Raw genomic sequence first — 20236 nt, 5'->3', positions numbered from 1 at the left:
TTCAATCTCAACACAAACACCAGTTTTGGTTTTGTATCTTCTTTAACACAAAACCAGAGTCTCAGTCATGTAATCCAGAAACTTTGTTGCAGCTAAATCAAAAACAATTGAAGTAACTTCTTCATCAAACGTGATAAAACAACCGAAAAGAAAAGCTCCAGCGGCTCAGATGTGTTTGAGTCCGACTCAAAGTGTGTGTGTGTGTGTTCAGTCTGAACCTAAACATCAGGTGTGAAGGGTTCCAGACCATAACAGGTGTTCTGGGTCTGGATCAAACTGAACCATTGTTCTTGTAGTTTGGAGTTCTACTATAATGATGTTACCATGGTAACCAAATGAGCGCTTCATTCATTTTCTTGTTAATCTGGATCTGATCTGTCATCTAACAAAAAATGTATGTTTTTTTACCAGATCTGGAAATTTGCCCAACCATAGTTTTCAGTTCACACACGATTATAAAGCTTATTTTTATTGTGTGTGTGTGTGTGTGTGTGTGTGTGTGTGTGTGTGTGTCTGTGAGTGTGTGTGAGAGAGAGCTGTATGTAGGTCAGAAGCTGCCAGGAAATCTGTGTGTTGTGTTCCTGTGTGTTTCAGGTCGCCCTCGTTTGTCGACTCAACAAGACACTTGCTCGTTATGCTAATTAGTCAGATGAATGCAGCGGTGACCTGTGTGGTGGACGGGCCCCGGGGCCGAACAGATGGGAACCTGCCGGTGTTCACTGTCACCGACACTCAGGGTTTACATTGAAAACACAAAGTATCATCGGCTCTCAAATGAACATGATGTCAAATCATGAAGTGATGAAAAACACATTTTAAAGGAGATTATAACAATTCCCACATTTATCAGCTGTAGACGTTAATAAAGTTCATGAAGACTGGCTTGTATTGTGTTGTATATTTACTGTGTTGTATACTAACTGTGTTGTATTGTGTTGTATACTAACTGTGTTGTATATTTACTGTGTTGTATTGTGTTGTATATTTACTGTGTTGTATACTAACTGTGTTGTATTGTGTTGTATACTAACTGTGTTGTATATTTACTGTGTTGTATTGTGTTGTATATTTACTGTGTTGTATACTAACTGTGTTGTATTGTGTTGTATACTAACTGTGTTGTATTGTGTTGTATATTTACTGTGTTGTATTGTGTTGTATACTAACTGTGTTGAATTGTGTTGTATACTAACTGTGTTGTATTGTGTTGTATATTTACTGTGTTGTATACTAACTGTGTTGTATTGTGTTGTATACTAACTGTGTTGAATTGTGTTGTATACTAACTGTGTTGTATTGTGTTGTATATTTACTGTGTTGTATATTTACTGTGTTGTATTGTGTTGTATAATTACTGTGTTGTATACTAACTGTGTTGTATTGTGTTGTATAATTACTGTGTTGTATTGTGTTGTATATTTACTGTGTTGTATACTAACTGTGTTGTATTGTGTTGTATACTAACTGTGTTGTATATTTACTGTGTTGTATTGTGTTGTATATTTACTGTGTTGTATACTAACTGTGTTGTATTGTGTTGTATACTAACTGTGTTGTATATTTACTGTGTTGTATTGTGTTGTATATTTACTGTGTTGTATACTAACTGTGTTGTATTGTGTTGTATACTAACTGTGTTGTATTGTGTTGTATATTTACTGTGTTGTATTGTGTTGTATACTAACTGTGTTGAATTGTGTTGTATACTAACTGTGTTGTATTGTGTTGTATATTTACTGTGTTGTATACTAACTGTGTTGTATTGTGTTGTATACTAACTGTGTTGAATTGTGTTGTATACTAACTGTGTTGTATTGTGTTGTATAATTACTGTGTTGTATACTAACTGTGTTGTATTGTGTTGTATAATTACTGTGTTGTATTGTGTTGTATATTTACTGTGTTGTATATTTACTGTGTTGTATTGTGTTGTATATTTACTGTGTTGTATTGTGTTGTATATTTACTGTGTTGTATACTAACTGTGTTGTATTGTGTTGTATAATTACTGTGTTGTATTGTGTTGTATATTTACTGTGTTGTATACTAACTGTGTTGTATTATGTTGTATATTTACTGTGTTGTATACTAACTGTGTTGTATTGTGTTGTATAATTACTGTGTTGTATACTAACTGTGTTGTATTGTGTTGTATACTAACTGTGTTGTATTGTGTTGTATATTTACTGTGTTGTATACTAACTGTGTTGTATTGTGTTGTATACTAACTGTGTTGAATTGTGTTGTATACTAACTGTGTTGTATTGTGTTGTATATTTACTGTGTTGTATATTTACTGTGTTGTATTGTGTTGTATAATTACTGTGTTGTATACTAACTGTGTTGTATTGTGTTGTATAATTACTGTGTTGTATTGTGTTGTATATTTACTGTGTTGTATACTAACTGTGTTGTATTATGTTGTATATTTACTGTGTTGTATACTAACTGTGTTGTATATTTACTGTGTTGTATATTTACTGTGTTGTATATTTACTGTGTTGTATACTAACTGTGTTGTATTATGTTGTATATTTACTGTGTTGTATACTAACTGTGTTGTATTATGTTGTATATTTACTGTGTTGTATACTAACTGTGTTGTATTGTGTTGTATATTTACTGTGTTGCATTGTGTTGTATATTTAATGTGTTGTATAATTACTGTGTTGTATTGTGTTGTATATTTACTGTGTTGTATACTAACTGTGTGTATTGTGTTGTATATTTACTGTGTTGTATAATTACTGTGTTGTATTGTGTTGTATATTTACTGTGTTGTATACTAACTGTGTTGTATTATGTTGTATATTTACTGTGTTGTATAATTACTGTGTTGTATTGTGTTGTATATTTAATGTGTTGTATAATTACTGTGTTGTATTGTGTTGTATATTTACTGTGTTGTATACTAACTGTGTTGTATTATGTTGTATATTTACTGTGTTGTATAATTACTGTGTTGTTTATTTACTGTGTTGTATAATTACTGTGTTGTTTGTTGTCATGTCGGGGGGGGGGGGGGGCCATGACAACATGATCCTTCACCAACATTAAAAACTTTCTAATGCTTCAGTGAAACTTTGAACTTTTTGTTGAACTCTGTTTCTCTAGGCTGAGTGACAGCTGTCAATCAAACGACCATCAGACATCACTGCTTCGTTTGTTTCTGAAGTTTAAATAAATGAGTTTAAATTAAATCCACATGCTGATCATCAAGTGTCAGAAGAACAACATTAATATCAATGCATCACCCTACGGTAACCATATATATATATATATGTATACATATATACATATATATACACATATATATATACATATATATATACATATGTATACACATATACATATGTATACACATATATATATACATATATACACACAGAGAAGAGAAAGACAAAGAAAAGAGAAGAGAGAGTGATCAGCTTGCTAATTCTTTCTGCTTCAGCCAAGATCCAAATATCTCTCCCTCTCTCTCTCCCTCTCTCTCCCTCTCATCCTCTCTCCCTCTCTCTCTCCCTCTCTCTCCCTCTCATCCTCTCTCCCTCTCTCTCTCCCTCTCTCTCTCCCTCTCTCTCCCTCTCATCCTCTCTCCCTCCCTCCATTGCAGAGTTGGTGATGTATGGCTGCCATCACTGAAAATAATGACTTGTCTGCACGTAATCTTTTATTTCACTGCCAGGCTGAGGGGGGAGTGGAGGGGGGTGGGGGGGAACTTGAGGAAAATGAGTAAGTGGAGGAGGAGGAAGATTCTGCCGTCTTTCGTCTCTGGATGATGACAAGGCAGAAGAGTGATGGGTGAGAGGTGGGAAGACAAAGAACAGAGGAGTAGAAGAGGGTGAGAGAGAGAGAGGGAAGAGAACGGAGAGAACTTGATGAGAAAAAAAGGAGGAAGAGGTGAAGGAAGCGTAAGCGTATGGAAGAGGAGAAGAGGAAGAGGAGGAGCAGAAGGAAAAAGAGCAGGAGGAAGATCGAGAGAAAGAAGAAGAGGAGGAAAAAGAGCAGGATGAAGAAGACCAAGAAGAACAAGAGAGGAAGAGACGATAAATTTAGGTGGTGCGTGAAATTCACATCAGCTGCTGGTGTTTACTTTTCCCAGATTCAGAAACAAATGTATATTTAATCATTAATCAGGAGTGTTTGAAAACTGTTTGATCTCTTTGATCTCCTGGTTATAATTATCCAAAAAGAAAAAACACAGAAGAAAGATTTGAAAAACTTTTATTGGAACAAAGAACGAAACAGTATTTGAATATTTAAATGAATTGATTTTATCTTGTTTATGTGCAAACCCTAACCCCAATTATGAGAAGTCCAGAATCATAATTTATTTAAATGTTTGTGGTTGTGACCTTTGAGTTGTGTTTAATTATCCAGAAAACTGAGTCTGAACCTTCTCGTCTCTCGACTCATTAGTGTCTTCGTTAAGACTCTCGTTAAGACTCCTCTACTTCCTGACGTCTCCTGACCTTGGAGGTTTTTGGCTCAGAACGTCCATCAACATACGGAGGAAACAGGAAGAGCTGGAGCTGCCCCAGAAAGAGACGCCTCGCCAAAATAAAAGCCGTGACAGTTTTGTTCATCCTGATCTATCCTGTGTGTGGGTTTATTTTTTACTTTTATTCTTAGTTCTGTTACTTTACCTGATTTGATTCCAGGTTTTTTTGAATTATAATTTTTTCTTGTAACAATTTGACAGGAAACAGTGAAACAAACATCCACTTCAAATCAACACAAGATTCTCATTAATACTCTCAGTGTTGACCGGCTGAGTGGAGTGTGTTCAAAAAACACACACACACACACACTGTGTATGTTGGCAGTAGCTGTGGTGTTGTGGGTAATTTGGTCGATCTGGCAGAAGTTGTGCCAACGAGGCTCGAAGCCTGTAGAGACCAGACAGGAACTAATGACCTTCACACACCAGCCATATGTTTCTATGTGTGTGTGTGTGTGTGTGAGGGTGTGTGTGTGAGGGTGTGTGTGTGTGTGCTGACATGATCTGATGCAGCAGATTCACCAACCCAGAAAACAGGAAGTTTTATCTGCAGACGACAAAGTTAACGACGACGATCATTCGATGTTTAAAGACGTGAATTCAGATTCTTCAGTAACTCACTTGAAACCACAAACTGTGTGTGTGTGTGTGTGTGTGTGTGTGTGTGTGTGTGTGTGTGTGTGTGTGTGTGTGTGTGATCAATACATCTTGTCAGGCAGTAGTTGATAGATTATTGATCGTCAGTCTGTGTGTGCTGACAGCCTCTAATTCCTCTGTCAATCCACCCGATTTCTCAACACACACACACACACACACACACACACACACATGCACACAAAATGTGTATGGAAACCCACAAAAACAACCATTGTTTTAAGTAAAGTTACCGTCGTCTTAAACGTAAATTATAAATATGTTTTATATCATATTTTGATGTTTGATCTGAGTTCTTACTGGTTTGATCAAAGTCGTGACCACATTTTTAGAAAATGTTCTTCTGAATTGTCTTGAAATCTCCTTCAACATCTTAAAATCTCCCTGAATCTCACTTCTTGATCCTGACAGCTTATTTGAATATCCTAAAATCTCCCTGCAGCAGATCTCACTGAATCCTCCTGTGACATGGATCAATTCTTCTTTAAATCCACAAACTCTTCTTTCAGTCAGTGTGATCAGATGATTTGATGCAGACATGATCAGAGTCATTGATCAACCACGATTGTCGATGAAAAAGAAAAACACGCCATCATGTCATCACAGAGCCGAAGCTAGAGCAAAATGGCCGCTGGGTAAGGGGGGGGGGGTTTAATAGACAGGCTGGTTTAATTCTCAGTCCCTCCAGAATCCATTAAAGTCAATCTGTGATATCCATTAACATCTCATCAACACACTCTGCATTTACATAAACATGCATAATTAAACAGAGACGCTCTGATTACACACAACGTCATCCAATCGGAACGCACTTTACACTCTGGTTTGAGCTGAGGAGACACACACACTCACACACACACACACACACACTCACACACACACACACTCACACACACACACACACACACACACACACACACACACACACACTTCACTGGATATTCAATCTTCATAAGTTGCTGCCACTGATGTGTGGAGACAGAGAATGAGCCACAGGACCAGTGTGTGTGTGTGTGTGTGTGTGTGTGTGTGTGTGTGTGTGTGTGTGTGTGTGTGTGGGTGTGAGTTTGTGTGTGTGAGTGTGAGTGTGAGTGTGTGTGTCTGTGTGTTCTGAATTTCAATGCTGCCTCTGGTTCACTGGTCTTTTCCATTAAATCACTGCAGCACCTGGATCTTCTCTTCTCCACAAATCAGGACTCGTTCACACCTTGTTTGTTTCAGACTTTTCAGTTTGGTCTGAAATTAAAAACATCAAGTGTAAAGGTTCTCAGTGTGTGTGTGTGTATATTTGTGTATTATGTTTGAAAACTGTGATACAAATAAAGTCTGATATATTTTAGTTTTAATTTTTTTGACTTTAATGTCTTATGTGTTTGATCATTTTATACACGTTCACATCTCACACACATTCAGTTGTAATATGTTTGTGTGTGTGTGTGTGTGAGTGTGTGTGTGTGTGTGTACTGGAACCACAGTGAAGTCTTGTTCGCTCTGAAGCTTTTAGACTTTTATTTGGTGCAGTAAAACTTTTCCTTGTGGGAGAAATAAAACTCTTGGACTGGTTGAGGGAGAAACTTTATATTTACTCTTCTCCTGATTTTCACTCTTCTGGGACTTTTTTATTTCTGCTTTAACAACTGATTCTCTGTTGCTCTGCAGACGTGTGGAAGCTACATCTGGATAAATGAGCGTAACTGTAAGTGATTGTGTGTCGTCCCTGAATCACACACATGCAGCTGGAGCTGAAGTGAAACTCCGATAATCAGAGGAACAGATACGAGACCAATGTCTGAGGAGAATTAACACGAATCTGTGTCCAGACAAAGCTGCTGATATGAAAAACATTTGAGTAAATCGTCTGCAATGAAAAACTAAAGCTCATGATTCATGTTGTCACACACACATTACACTCAGCCCTCCGGACTGGCACTGCCGTCAAAGAACAAGTCGATGTTTCTCTCACGATGTGACACTGTCTGGACGTGATGTGTAATTATGAGTGGAAATGTTTTTGTGTTTGTCGTAGCAGGAGGAAGAGGAAGCATCGTCACATTTTACCAAGATGCAGCCACACAAACAGAGGCTGTTTGAAACCAACCATTGTGACTCAGCTGTTTCAGAGCAGCTGGTTTATACAGATGAGCAACACGACCACATACACACACGTTCACATCAGAGCAGCTGATCCTGTAAACAAACAGGTCTCCAACATTGAATCATCAGAATCTGCACAAACTGAAGGAAAAAATCCACTTCCTTCATTCACGCAAAGTGATGATCTTCTCCCGACACACGGCGGCGTCATTAACCGCTGCTTCTCAAATTCACACCATAAAAGTCAGATCAGGAGACACACGTCCTCTGCATCATAAAACACGTGACGGCTGCACACTGTCGGCCAAACTACACATGAACTGAGCTACTTCGCCACAGGCAGAGTTTAACTGAGCGTGTTCAGCTGCTTTAACCTGACTTTATTATTACGACCTTCACTGAGCTCAAAGAAATGTTGGAAGTAAGGACTTTAAAAACAGAACAATTTGAACTCAACATTCTGTTACAGTCAAATAAAAATACAGAAACTAGACGACCAACACCCATCATTTAATCACATACACAGTCTAATATGTCTGATATATACATATGTATTAATGTTTTATTTTTATTTATAGGTATTTATTATAAAGTTGAAATGTAAAATGTTTTGTCATAAATGTTTGACGACACTTCTCGAACAGGTAATTATCACCTCCAGCTGCATGTTTGTGACTGAAATGTTTTATTAAGTCAACAACAGCTTAACAGTAGATGAATCGATTGATTGATTTAATAGATGAATGAAAACATTATATATATAATGATTGAGTCTAATTGTTTCTTTAGAAGTTAAAATATCACTATGTGTGTGTAGCCACTGTTGTGTGAGCAGAGAACCACGCAGGGGTCAGGGCTCTGCTCACTGACTGTTCCCAGGAACCTGCTGCCTGGCTGGGCTTTGTAAAAGCTCAATGGTTTGTAATTCTAGATCTTTTCTAGTCTTGATGACGCTCAAAGCTCTTTACAGAACAGTTTGCCATTCACCCAGTCACACACACATTCAGACAGTGCATCTATTAGCAGAACTTTTTGTTCTATGAGGGGCAATTCAGTGTTCAGCATCTTGCCCAAGGACACTTCGGCATGCAGATGGGGGAGACTGGGGATCGAACTGCCGACGTTATACAGTAGTGGGAGGACAACCACTCTACCCCTCAGCCACAGCCACCCCCTTTGTGAGTCCACAGAGGCCCTTGCTGTCCCACATGCACACACACTCCATAACACACATTATGCTGCTCATGCATTAATCCTGCACACACAGGGAAATCAGCAGCTTATAGCCCCCCCCCCCCCCCCACCTAACACACAGTATTCCAGAAGCTTCCTTATTTAAATTCACTAATTAAATTATAATTTACATGAGATTAAAGTCTTATGAAGGTTCAACACGGTTTAAGGATATTTTAGAGAGCTGCCACCCTACACACACACACACACACACACACACACACACACACACATCTTTATATATATATATATATATATATATATATATATATATACATACTGAGGTGTGTAGCTTCTGTGAATAATTCCGGATTTTTTTGAATAAGAGGCTGCAGGAAAAGTTCCTGACTGATTTGTTTTCTCACATACAGAATAATTGTTATATAATTGTATAAATAATAAATATATTTGTTCTAATGACAAATAAATCCTTCTGATTATCAGACCAATTCATTCTTTCTTTTACATTTCCACTGCAAGAATCAGAAAATTATGTGTAGTGTTATTCAAGCTCTTTTCTTCAAGATAAACTGAAGTTAATCCCACATTGACGGATGTAAATTGATGTTTTACTTTATGATGTAAATGCAGCTGCTGACTTTTAAAAATGTTCCGTATCTTTAACTCCAGCCATGAAACTCATGAAAGGATGGATCACAGGGAAACATCAAACCAGCAGATACCAAGCAGCTGACGTCAGGGATTGATTTCTTATTTCTGCACGTGGAGGAAATCCCGTGACTTTTCATCTGCATCCACCTGAATATTAAAGATCTTCATTCCTCAGTGACAGTGAGGTTTAATTATCTGTTTTCAGACTTGACCTGTGGGTAAAACCAGAGAATTGTCTCCAGAGTTTGTGTTTCACACAGTGACAACACAGCAGGAGGTTTTCTGCTCAGACTCAAATCCTCCTCATGTTAGAAACACTTCTATTCAAACATCTACATCCAGATGATTGTGAGTCACTGAGGATCAGTCGTTTATTAAACCAATGCAGCAGCAGGCGTCTTTGTTTTAAAAAGCCCATCTGCTGAGTGTGTGTGTGTGTGTGTGTGTGTGTGTGTGTGTGTGTGTGTGTGTGTGTGTGTGTGTGAGAGTCAAAAAGCCAACAATGACCTCCTCCTCACTACATCTGCCATGACCCCCTGAGTGTCTGTGACTAACAGCACTGTATGAAGTCACTGTGTGTGTGTGTGTGTGTGTGTGTGTGTGTGTGTGTCTGACAGATGGGGCGATGAGTGTTGATTGTCATGGAGATGAGGGCAAACCCTTTTAATGTGTGCACAAAAACACACACACACATACATGCACACACACACACACACCTTTACTTGTCACTATTTATTGCGTGTCTGAAGAAATCAGACGTTCTGTTCTTATGTGAGTCGTGTTTTTCACTGAGTGCATTGTTGCCTTGGTGACGTATGTGTCGCCGTCCTGATTATACATACATATTATATTATATGTTCTTTTATCTCTTAATATTTCCATTAGTTTTTAATGTAAAACCGAAAATAAACCTTGTTTTGTCTGAAGAGATAAAAGTGAATTTAAATGATACGACTTGATGCTAAATTTAAAAGGTATTCTTTCTTCATCATAACATAATACACATGTTACAGATGCATTAATGTCTGCTGTGGTTAAACACAGAGTGTGTGTTAAATAAATCATTGGAAGTACTCCATTTAGGATCATGTAAAGATAATGTACAGGCAGTAACTCATACATACATGTATCTGTGAGGACGAGGACACTACAAGATACAACACAAGGTCCTCTTCCTCCTCCTCTTCTTCATTGTTCTCCTGCTGGTTGTTGATCTGTTTCAAGAGCTTCTCTCTGCAGCTTCGCGTCAGAGCGTCAAAGGGAGAATCAAGTCAGGGTTAGAGATGAGGACCGGATGGATCTCACCACACTTGAATCTTTCAGATCAGTATGTAGCTGCGTAGCTGACACCACCATTTCTTTTCTCAGATCCAATGTGCAGCAGCCGTCGGCCACACGGCGTCATGTCATCTGACGAGCTTCAGATGGAACACACACGTCATGTGAGAAGCAGCAGAGAACGAGTCGGTGCATCAATCGATGATGAAGACCAGAAACCGAGGGAGTGAAGGAGGAGGAAGCTTCATTCAACTCTTCTCTGATGCTTTGATTTCATTTCACTCTTCTGTCACTTCTCAAATGTTCAAGACCAAGAACGAGAAAAGACTCGACTGAAGAATTTGATTTACGATGTGCACCATCAGCTCAAACATGTTTCCATCCAAATGTTAAAACTTTATTTAAATTAAATTTTAACTCAATTTATCAAAGGAAAGACTCATTTTTCAGTTTCAGAAGAAGCAGTGAGTACGTTTTAATATGAAGATTCATTTAGAGTTGGTGACACTTTCCTTCTCCTCCAGGCACTTTGGTGACAAACATCTTTATCGTAACAAATCTAATCAGGACCTGTTGAGACGTCTCACTCTGGAACAGATTTGGAAGAATCACCAGACAATTTGACTTTCAGCATTCGCTGCCTCACTGACAGATGACTGGCAGGACATACTCAATAATTAATGTTTGAAAGCAGAAATCAGCTTTGGCAGAATCTCTGTCACCTGCTGTGAATGTCTCCCAAACAGAAACATGAAAGCAGCTGCTGGGTAAAGAGACGCTGGACGGCAGCCAGTCAGCTGTCGGAGTGGGAGGACGACGCCTCCGACGCCAAGTCTACACCCAGAAACCTCGTTAGATGGTCCAATCTGTCAGGGGAGAGACGGCTTTCATTTTTATCTCCAGGTTCAACTTTCAGAGCTTTGATTCTTTGATTTCCTGCCAGATAATTCTACATATTTAAACAAGACAGAGCAACAAATCTTGGTCTGTTTTACTTGTTAATTTGCTCCAACAGAAAAACTGTGGCAGCAGATTTCCACTGAAAACATTCCTCACTTCTCTGGCAGGTTTCTGTGTCGCACCTGAGGCCGAGAGGGAAAACGTCTGGCTGTCAAATTAAATGTCTTGTAAAGATGAAAGCAGTTTGTTAATTATCAAAGACGAGAGAGCGGAGATTAAATCACATTTTAAACATGTGATTCACACATGCAACTTAAGAAGAAGGAGGAGAGACGATTATTGAAGGAGTTCAGATAGAACAGACGTGTGATCGGACGCTCACAGAAACAGTTTTACTGAATCTCACTGAGTCAGAAACTGAAAATATATATAACTTAGACAAAAGCTTGTTTGAATGAAGTCTGAGAACAAACAGCGTTTTTAAGGTAATCATAAAGTGAAGGATTAAATATCACAAACATTCTAGAAAGTGATTCCTTGTCAAAGGTGACAAATGATTTTTCACAAGCTGAAGTTCACAAACATCCAGTTCTGATGTGAAACAGCTTTTTAAACTGCAGCCGTCACAACAATAAAATCATCAGTGACTTTAATGAATCTTTCTGTGATGTCAGCAGCACGTCGTCATCCTGCAGCCCGCGTGTCGCTTCCTGCTGCCGATGCAACCTGACATGGCTGCTGGCAAATTAACATCATGACCAAACGCTGCACGCAGGAAACGTTCTGATGTAGCTGCAGGCGCCACATGACTGTGTGTGTCTGTGTTACTGTTGTGTGTAGCTGGTTAAGCCGATGTGACATGTTCCTGTAGTTTAGTTGTGTTGAAACAAAGTGAAATGTGAAAGTTTTCCAGGTCAGTGACGATGTTCTGGTTCTAAACACAGCGACCGGTTCCCTAAAGGTCGCGACCTCTGTGTCACATCCTGACGCCATGATGAAGATTGGCAGCTTGGAGCTGACTGATGCTGACTGACAGTCATTCAAACTCGTTTTCCCCGCAGGGACGGGACAGAAGAGACAAACCCCTCAGAGCTTGTAGAGGACAGTTCCAGGATTTTTATCCTGTTAAATCCAGTTGGATCTGGTTTGTGTGATTGTCGAGGGGAAAAACCAGCACATTCATTATGATCAAGAATCGAAGACTCATTGATGCTGAACATCAGATATGGAAACAGACGGAGATGTGGTGGGGGGGGGTCAAGTGAATACACCACAGAAGACAAAACACCTTTGACTTCTGGGCATCACAGCATCAGCTCTGATTCACGAGGTAAAAGATACGCAGCTTTTAAACTGATCCTGAAAAGATCATGTCCAATCAACAAGCTTTATTTTTTAATGGAACCACAGAAGAAGAACTGTGTGTGTGGTTGTAAATACAACCAAGACCTGCAAGGTTTTCATCTGACCACCAGGCTTGTGTGTGTGTGTGTTGCATGCAGAATGCATCACTTATCTTTATAAGTGGCTATAAATCCAGATGACAGCAGCTGCAGCACAGTTCGCTGCTGCTGCTGTGGCGTGGGGGGGGGGGTTCACTGGTTTCTGGCTCCTCGTGGTTCGATCCCTCGCACCACACTTTGCTGTGTGAATATTCATGAGAGGAAACTGCAGTTGAGGCAGTTCATCACATCTGAGAGCTCCAGCTCTGCACAGAGAGCGATAGTGTCTCACGGCAACATGGACTCCGGCCCAAACATGGCCGACACCATTTGTCATCTCCAGACCTCGACGGCTCAACCGTCCTGTTTGTTACAGAAAACAGTTTTTCACTAGTCAATAGCTAAACATGTTAATTATGGTAGATTTGTTCATTAACATGGCTGCAGGGATTTACTCCACTTCGCTCTGTGGTTTAGTCACCGTGACGTCACCTGTTGGTCCCTGAGCTGCTGATCTGAAGCCTCAGTTTCTCTCAGAGTCCAGAAGTAACCATATTTGGAGGAGAGGGGGTGGAGCCTGACTGAGAGCTTGAGGACACACCCACCTACACATTCCAACTGCACCCATTGGACGGTACTATCTGTCAATCACGCTGTGGTATACACACACACACACACTCACACTGCTCTCCTCTGCATCAAACTCTTTTCCACCTTTTCAAGCAGCATTTCTCTTCGGACTACACAACAACAAGGAGGCAGTAGAAGCTGCAGTGGTATTAATGAGGATGATTAAAAGGTGAGCAAGCTGTAGAGCTCCTCCTGCAGGTGAAACATGTTCCAACATGAATTATGTATGAGCCTCAGTGAAGAGCAGCTGATGTTAAATATAGACATCTGAGAGCACAAGACGAAATACTAATGTTCAGACCTCAGGCAAATTATCTTTCTGTAAATTACTCACAGACCATTCTTTATTTATTTTCTTTAATGCAGGAACAAAAAAAGACCCAGAGAATTAATTAAAATACACACAGAGGCTTTCAGACTCCACTTTTCTGAAAGCATTTCTCTGCTTCTGGATTAAAGACATTTAAATTTATCAAGACTGAAAAGGATTTTTTTCCGTTTAGAATCAAAGCTGTTCACATGAACCACTGATTTTCTTTTCGTGACAGCTCAGTTTTTAGAAGCTTTGGGCTCCTGCATTTGAAGCAGGACGTTTCATTCAGGCCTATTAATCACTCAACGATTAGACCAGCAATAATCAATATTTTCAATGGATCAGATATCGGCTGGGAAACTAAACTGCTGTGGGACCATGTTGTGTCTTCTATGGGTTAGAGAGAGACAGAGTATTATATGTACGACATTGGTTCTGTTTCATTCCCACTCAGCAGAGTTTGGCTTCAGGTCGACGGCTGACTGATAAATGAAGCTCTGCTGGATGAACACACAGGAAAACTCTGCATGATTCTGTTTGAATTATTTTCTCAGATTTGTAAATGAATTTCTGTCCACTGCAGGAGTCACTGAGCTGAGCTGCAGTTCATTCATCCACTGCTCCTGGCTGTGATTACACACCCAGAGTCCTTTCATTTGGCCGGACCATCAATCTCCCCGACCGCGCTGACCACTTCTCATCTTGTACAAGAACAAACTGTGCTGCAGTTTAATTCACTGACGACTAAATGCCAAATCATAACCAACAGGTCCAAGACCCAAGTAAAGATAGACAAGTATTAACCAAAGATCAACAAGTCTCAAATTAATTCCAGAACAAGTTCCCAACTCATGATCAATGAATCAAGTCATCATGGAAGCTCCAGGTCCAGAAAAACAAGATCACGTCCGTATGTTCTGAAACTCAGAGGTTTTCTTAAAGCTCGTACTTGACTGTATGTGTAGTTTAGATTATTTGATTATCGTGAATTTGTGGTGGAACCGTCACCTCTCAAGTAAAACATTGGTGGACGTGCGACTGGGAGAAGAAACTGGTGTTTTGTACGTGTGAAAATGTATTACTGTGATCACCATTATTCATTAATGAAGTTGCGTTAAATGTTGCTGTGAGCAGCAGTTGGTTTGGATTTCATTAGAACTAGATTGAGAAACATATCAAATAATTGATTGAGTGTTCAGGTATTTTCTCTTTCATACAAACATCAGTAACAGATGATGGACGTCAGTGTGAATAAACATCTTCCTGGTGTTAAAAGCTGCTGCGTCTCTGATGGATCCTCTTTATTAATGAAAAGGTTTTTACAGCTCTGAGCTTTTAGCTTTAATCTGATTCTTGTTTTCCTGAGTCTCATTGCTGCTGTCGGCCAAACACCTTGAAGAAGGTTGATGTTGAAACAACATCTGTCTTTTCACGTTGTAAAAGCAGCAGGGTGGGGACATGAATCATCCCAGTGAGAGCGTGCTGTTACTGCTGTGGGTTTGAAACCTTTGTTACCCATCATCCCCCCTGTTCTGCCCCCGACTCACGAAACAGACTCTCTGGGGAAGGAAAACATCTGAAACAGGAAGTAAGGAAGATCGTTAAGTCATCCGTGTTTTCCAGAGATCTCAAGAAATTATGTATTTCAGTTTCATGGCTTCAAACATTTGGTTTCACACTTAACAAACCAGTGTCTTTATATTTCAGCAGTTACTTCATTATCACAGCAAAGTCAAACTGGATGAACGGACAGTGGATGATTTTCTGGAGTAACATAATTTTTAGATCTGCATTATCCGTCAAAACTGTCCACACCTTCAAATCTAATGTTATTTTCTTCTACCAAATATTTCTATTGGAAATGAGAACATCCTCTGGCGAAGCTGAGAAACAATCATCCATCACTTCCTGCAGCGGAACATATCGCCCTGATTGATTCTGCTGGCCGACTGATCGAGGGAAGATGTTTCTGCGCCGCTCGACTCGATCAGTCTTCGGTCTCATAATCGATATCCAGGTGTCAGCAAAAAGATTAGGAATCATTTCCAGCAGAGTCATCTCTGTGTGATCATCAGACTCTCCGTCAGCCGATCAATAACTTATCACTAATACAAGGGCAGAGTCTCTGCCGCTTCAAGCCCATTGATTAGCCAGGAGCTTTCATTAGTTTCATTTAAAGCAGAGGTGGATCAGACAGAGGAATGACCAACTGTGCAGAACGAGTCTGAGGCTCGTACAAGAGAATACAGTTAAAGTCTAAACAGACTTGAACAAACACGTCTGGACATGTTTTGAGACGTAGATGTTTTGAGATGAAAGATGTCTGAAGATAATCTGATGAGGGGACGTTACAGGACGATTCGATCTAAGAAATGTGTGAGTATTTTTCTCTAAAACACAGATTGACACAAAGAAGTGGACAGTCTGGTCTCACTGCTGTGAAGATCCAGACTCCTCAGGTTCTGTCCCTGAGAATAATGTGACACATGTGAAAGAACAACACAAAAGAAATGAGAGACGTTTTTTAACTGTGTATATCATCATCATTGTAATGCATGGATCTGGAAACACAGACTGTACATTTGAGAAGCACAGCGTTGGACTGTGTTGATTTTACCACGTGTTCACATTAATGTGTGTTTGCTGGTTAGGGTTAGATTAGAACGTAGATTACAATAGATGACATATGTCACAAGAACAATCACAACAACGAGGAGATCAACTTTGTACAATTCCTGAGGCAAGACGTTGAACAGGAGAAGTCAGAGGTTGTAAATAAACTAGATAAAGTAAAAAATCATTTAAAAAAAGTGTTTTTCATACAATGTTCAGAGTGAGTGAGCGGATACACACACACACACACACACACACACACACACACACACACTACAGAACAAATCCTCCTCTGGATAAAGACAAAGGTTCAAATATAAATCTGCTGAGTTCTGATTCATACAGCATTGTTCAAATAACACACACATACAGACACATACAGACACACACAGACACACACACACACACACAGACACACACAGACACATACAGACACACACAGACACACACAGCTGTATACTGAGGCTGATAATCCTCAGATTCACTCAGAGAAACAGAGGATGGAATAGAAAACGTGTGACGAGGGCAGAGCCACAGACAGACGACAGATAAACGACAGATAAACGACGGGATTGTGAACGTCACTTTGTGATGCAGAAAAATAAATCTGTTTTTGAAACATTAGAGGGACAGACTCCAGGGATCTGAGTGGAAGTTAAACTGGAGGAGACAAATGTGGACGTCAAACAACAACACAAACATAATGATTCACAGGAAAGGTCAGTGTCACTGTTTTCCCAGTTTTCAGACACACAACGACACCAAATCAGCAAATACAACACTAGTTATACACAAATATTGAGAGATATATTAATAATCTCTGCCTCATTTAAAATCAGAACCAGCAGGTTGTCTTTTCAGTTTAATCTTGTTTTGAATGTGTGAGAGTGAGAGACAGACACAACGTGAACTTGTTCCCTGAATCATGTTTTTGTTTTATGTGGGATCTGGAGGGAACCTCACCGAGTCAGGGCCATAAAAAATACAAGTTTTTATCTGTTTCTGTTTGTGAGAATAAAACTAATGTAGCTTCACTGCTAATGTCTCAAACCTTCATTCTCTTATTGAGCAATTCAGAACTGTCCCCTGAGATTCTGCTGTTTTTAATATCTGGAGACGAGACGTGTTAAATAAACTCGTGAATTATTCTGGAAATGTATCTCTGACCTGCAGAGTGTGTGTGTGTGTGTGTGTGTGTGTGTGTGTGTGTGTGTTCTCTCCTACACCAATTAGCTTAATGGAAGTTATTGACAGCAGGAGACTAACAGGGAGAAGGTGAGTCCAGCAGCTCAGTTTGTTCAGGAACCAAAATATTCATGATTTTAAACAATGAGCTCTGTGAAATGTAAAGTGAACTGATTCTGGTTTAAAATGTAAAAACACAGAACTGATTCTGGTTTAAAATGTAAAAACACAGAACTGATGTTTTCACTGGAATAAACGACACCTCCTCAGGTGACCTCTAGTGGCTGCAGGTATAATGACGGGAGCATTACCACGCTATGACTGTTCTTAAAGCAACATGGTGTAACTGTTACTGAGCAACAGTGCCCCCTGCAGCCTCACAGCTTCCTGATCAACATCCTGAAGCTGATCAACATCCTGATCCACATCCTGAACCTGATCAACATCCTGAACCTGATCAACATCCTGATCCACATCCTGAACCTGATCCACATCCTGAACCTGATCCACATCCTGAACCAACATCCTGAACCAACATCCTTAACCTGATCCACATCCTGAACCTGATCCACATCCTGAACCAACATCCTGAACCTGATCCACATCCTGAACCTGATCCACATCCTGAACCAACATCCTGAACCTGATCCACATCCTGAACCTGATCAACATCCTGAACCAACATCCTGAACCTGATCCACATCCTGAACCTGATCAACATCCTGAACCTGATCCACATCCTGAACCAACATCCTGAACCTGATCCACATCCTGAACCTGATCCACATCCTGAACCAACATCCTGAACCTGATCCACATCCTGAACCTGATCAACATCCTGAACCTGATCCACATCCTGAACCTGATCAACATCCTGAACCAACATCCTGAACCTGATCCACATCCTGAACCAACATCCTGAACCAACATCCTGAACCTGATCAACATCCTGAACCTGATCCACATCCTGAACCTGATCAACATCCTGAACCTGATCAACATCCTGAACCTGATCAACATCCTGAACCTGATCAACATCCTGAACCTGATCAACATCCTGAACCTGATCAACATCCTGAACCAACATCCTGAACCTGATCAACATCCTGAACCTGATCAACATCCTGAACCAACATCCTGAACCTGATCCACATCCTGAAGCTGATCAACATCCTGAACCTGATCAACACCCTGAACCTGATCAACATCCTGAACCTGATCAACATCCTGAACATGATCAACATCCTGAACCTGATCCACATCCTGAACCAGATCAACATCCTGAACCAACATCCTGAACCAACATCCTGAACCTGATCAACACCCTGAAGCTGATCAACATCCTGAACCAGATCCACATCCTGAACCAACATCCTGAAGCTGATCAACATCCTGAACCTGATCAACATCCTGAACCTGATCAACATCCTGAACCTGATCAACATCCTGAAGCTGATCAACATCCTGAACCTGATCCACATCCTGAACCAGATCAACATCCTGAACCTGATCAACATCCTGAACCAACATCCTGAACCTGATCAACATCCTGAACCTGATCAACATCCTGAACCTGATCCACAACCTGAACCTGATCCACATCCTGAACCTGATCCACATCCTGAACCAGATCCACATCCTGAACCTGATCAACATCCTGAACCTGATCAACATCCTGAACCTGATCAACACCCTGAACCTGATCCACATCCTGAACCTGATCAACATCCTGAACCTGATCAACATCCTGAACCTGATCAACATCCTGAACCTGATCCACATCCTGAACCAGATCCACATCCTGAACCAGATCCACATCCTGAACCAGATCAGCTCCTGAGAAACTGTGAAACCTCAACTGAACCCTGAGATTCACTAAACTCAACAAAGCAGCAGTTTAACTCATCAGACCTCAAACATGTGAATTCACCTTAAACACAAACAACTGAACATGAGAAACAAACACAACCTGAACAAACACATGGAGGAAACGGGTGAAGCAACAAGATCAGAATACACACACACACACACACCAGCAGAAACACACACACCAGCAGAAACACACACACCAGCCGAAACACACACACACACACAAACACACACACACACACCGGGAGAAACACACACACACACCGGGAGAAACACACACACCAGCAGAAACACACACACACACCAGCAGAAACACAAACACACACCAGCAGAAACACACACACACATCAGCAGAAACACACACACACACCAGCAGAAACACAAACACACACACACACACACCGGGAGAAACACACACACACACAAACACATCAGCAGAAACACAAACACACACACAAACACACACACACACACACCGGGAGAAACACACACAGACACAAACACATCAGCAGAAACACAAACACACACACAAACACACACACACACACCAGCAGAAACACACACACTGAATGAAACACCCACACACACACAGGCACACACACACACTAAATTAAACACACACACACACTAAATGAAACACAAACACCAGCAGAAACACACACACCGAATGAAACACACACACACACACACTAAATGAAACACACACACCGAATGAAACACACACACACACACTAAATGAAACACACACACTAAATGAAACACACACACCGAATGAAACACACACACTGAATGAAAGATACACACACTAAATGAAACACACACATCGAATGAAACACACACACACACACTAAATGAAACAAACACACACACTGAATGAAAGATACACACACTAAATGAAACACACACACACAC

General features: G+C 40.3%; 1 protein-coding gene across 4 annotated transcripts in view; it reads right to left on the bottom strand.

Moving 5' to 3' along the window:
- dcc (DCC netrin 1 receptor) overlaps positions 1-20236 on the bottom strand; it is a 111818-nt gene that overhangs the window by 90213 nt on the left and 1369 nt on the right. The window lies entirely within an intron of this gene.

Source organism: Paralichthys olivaceus, chromosome 18 (genome assembly GCF_024713975.1).
Source record: "Paralichthys olivaceus isolate ysfri-2021 chromosome 18, ASM2471397v2, whole genome shotgun sequence".
Taxonomy (NCBI): Eukaryota; Metazoa; Chordata; class Actinopteri; order Pleuronectiformes; family Paralichthyidae; genus Paralichthys; species Paralichthys olivaceus.
This window is presented reverse-complemented; position numbering and strand designations above follow the sequence as displayed.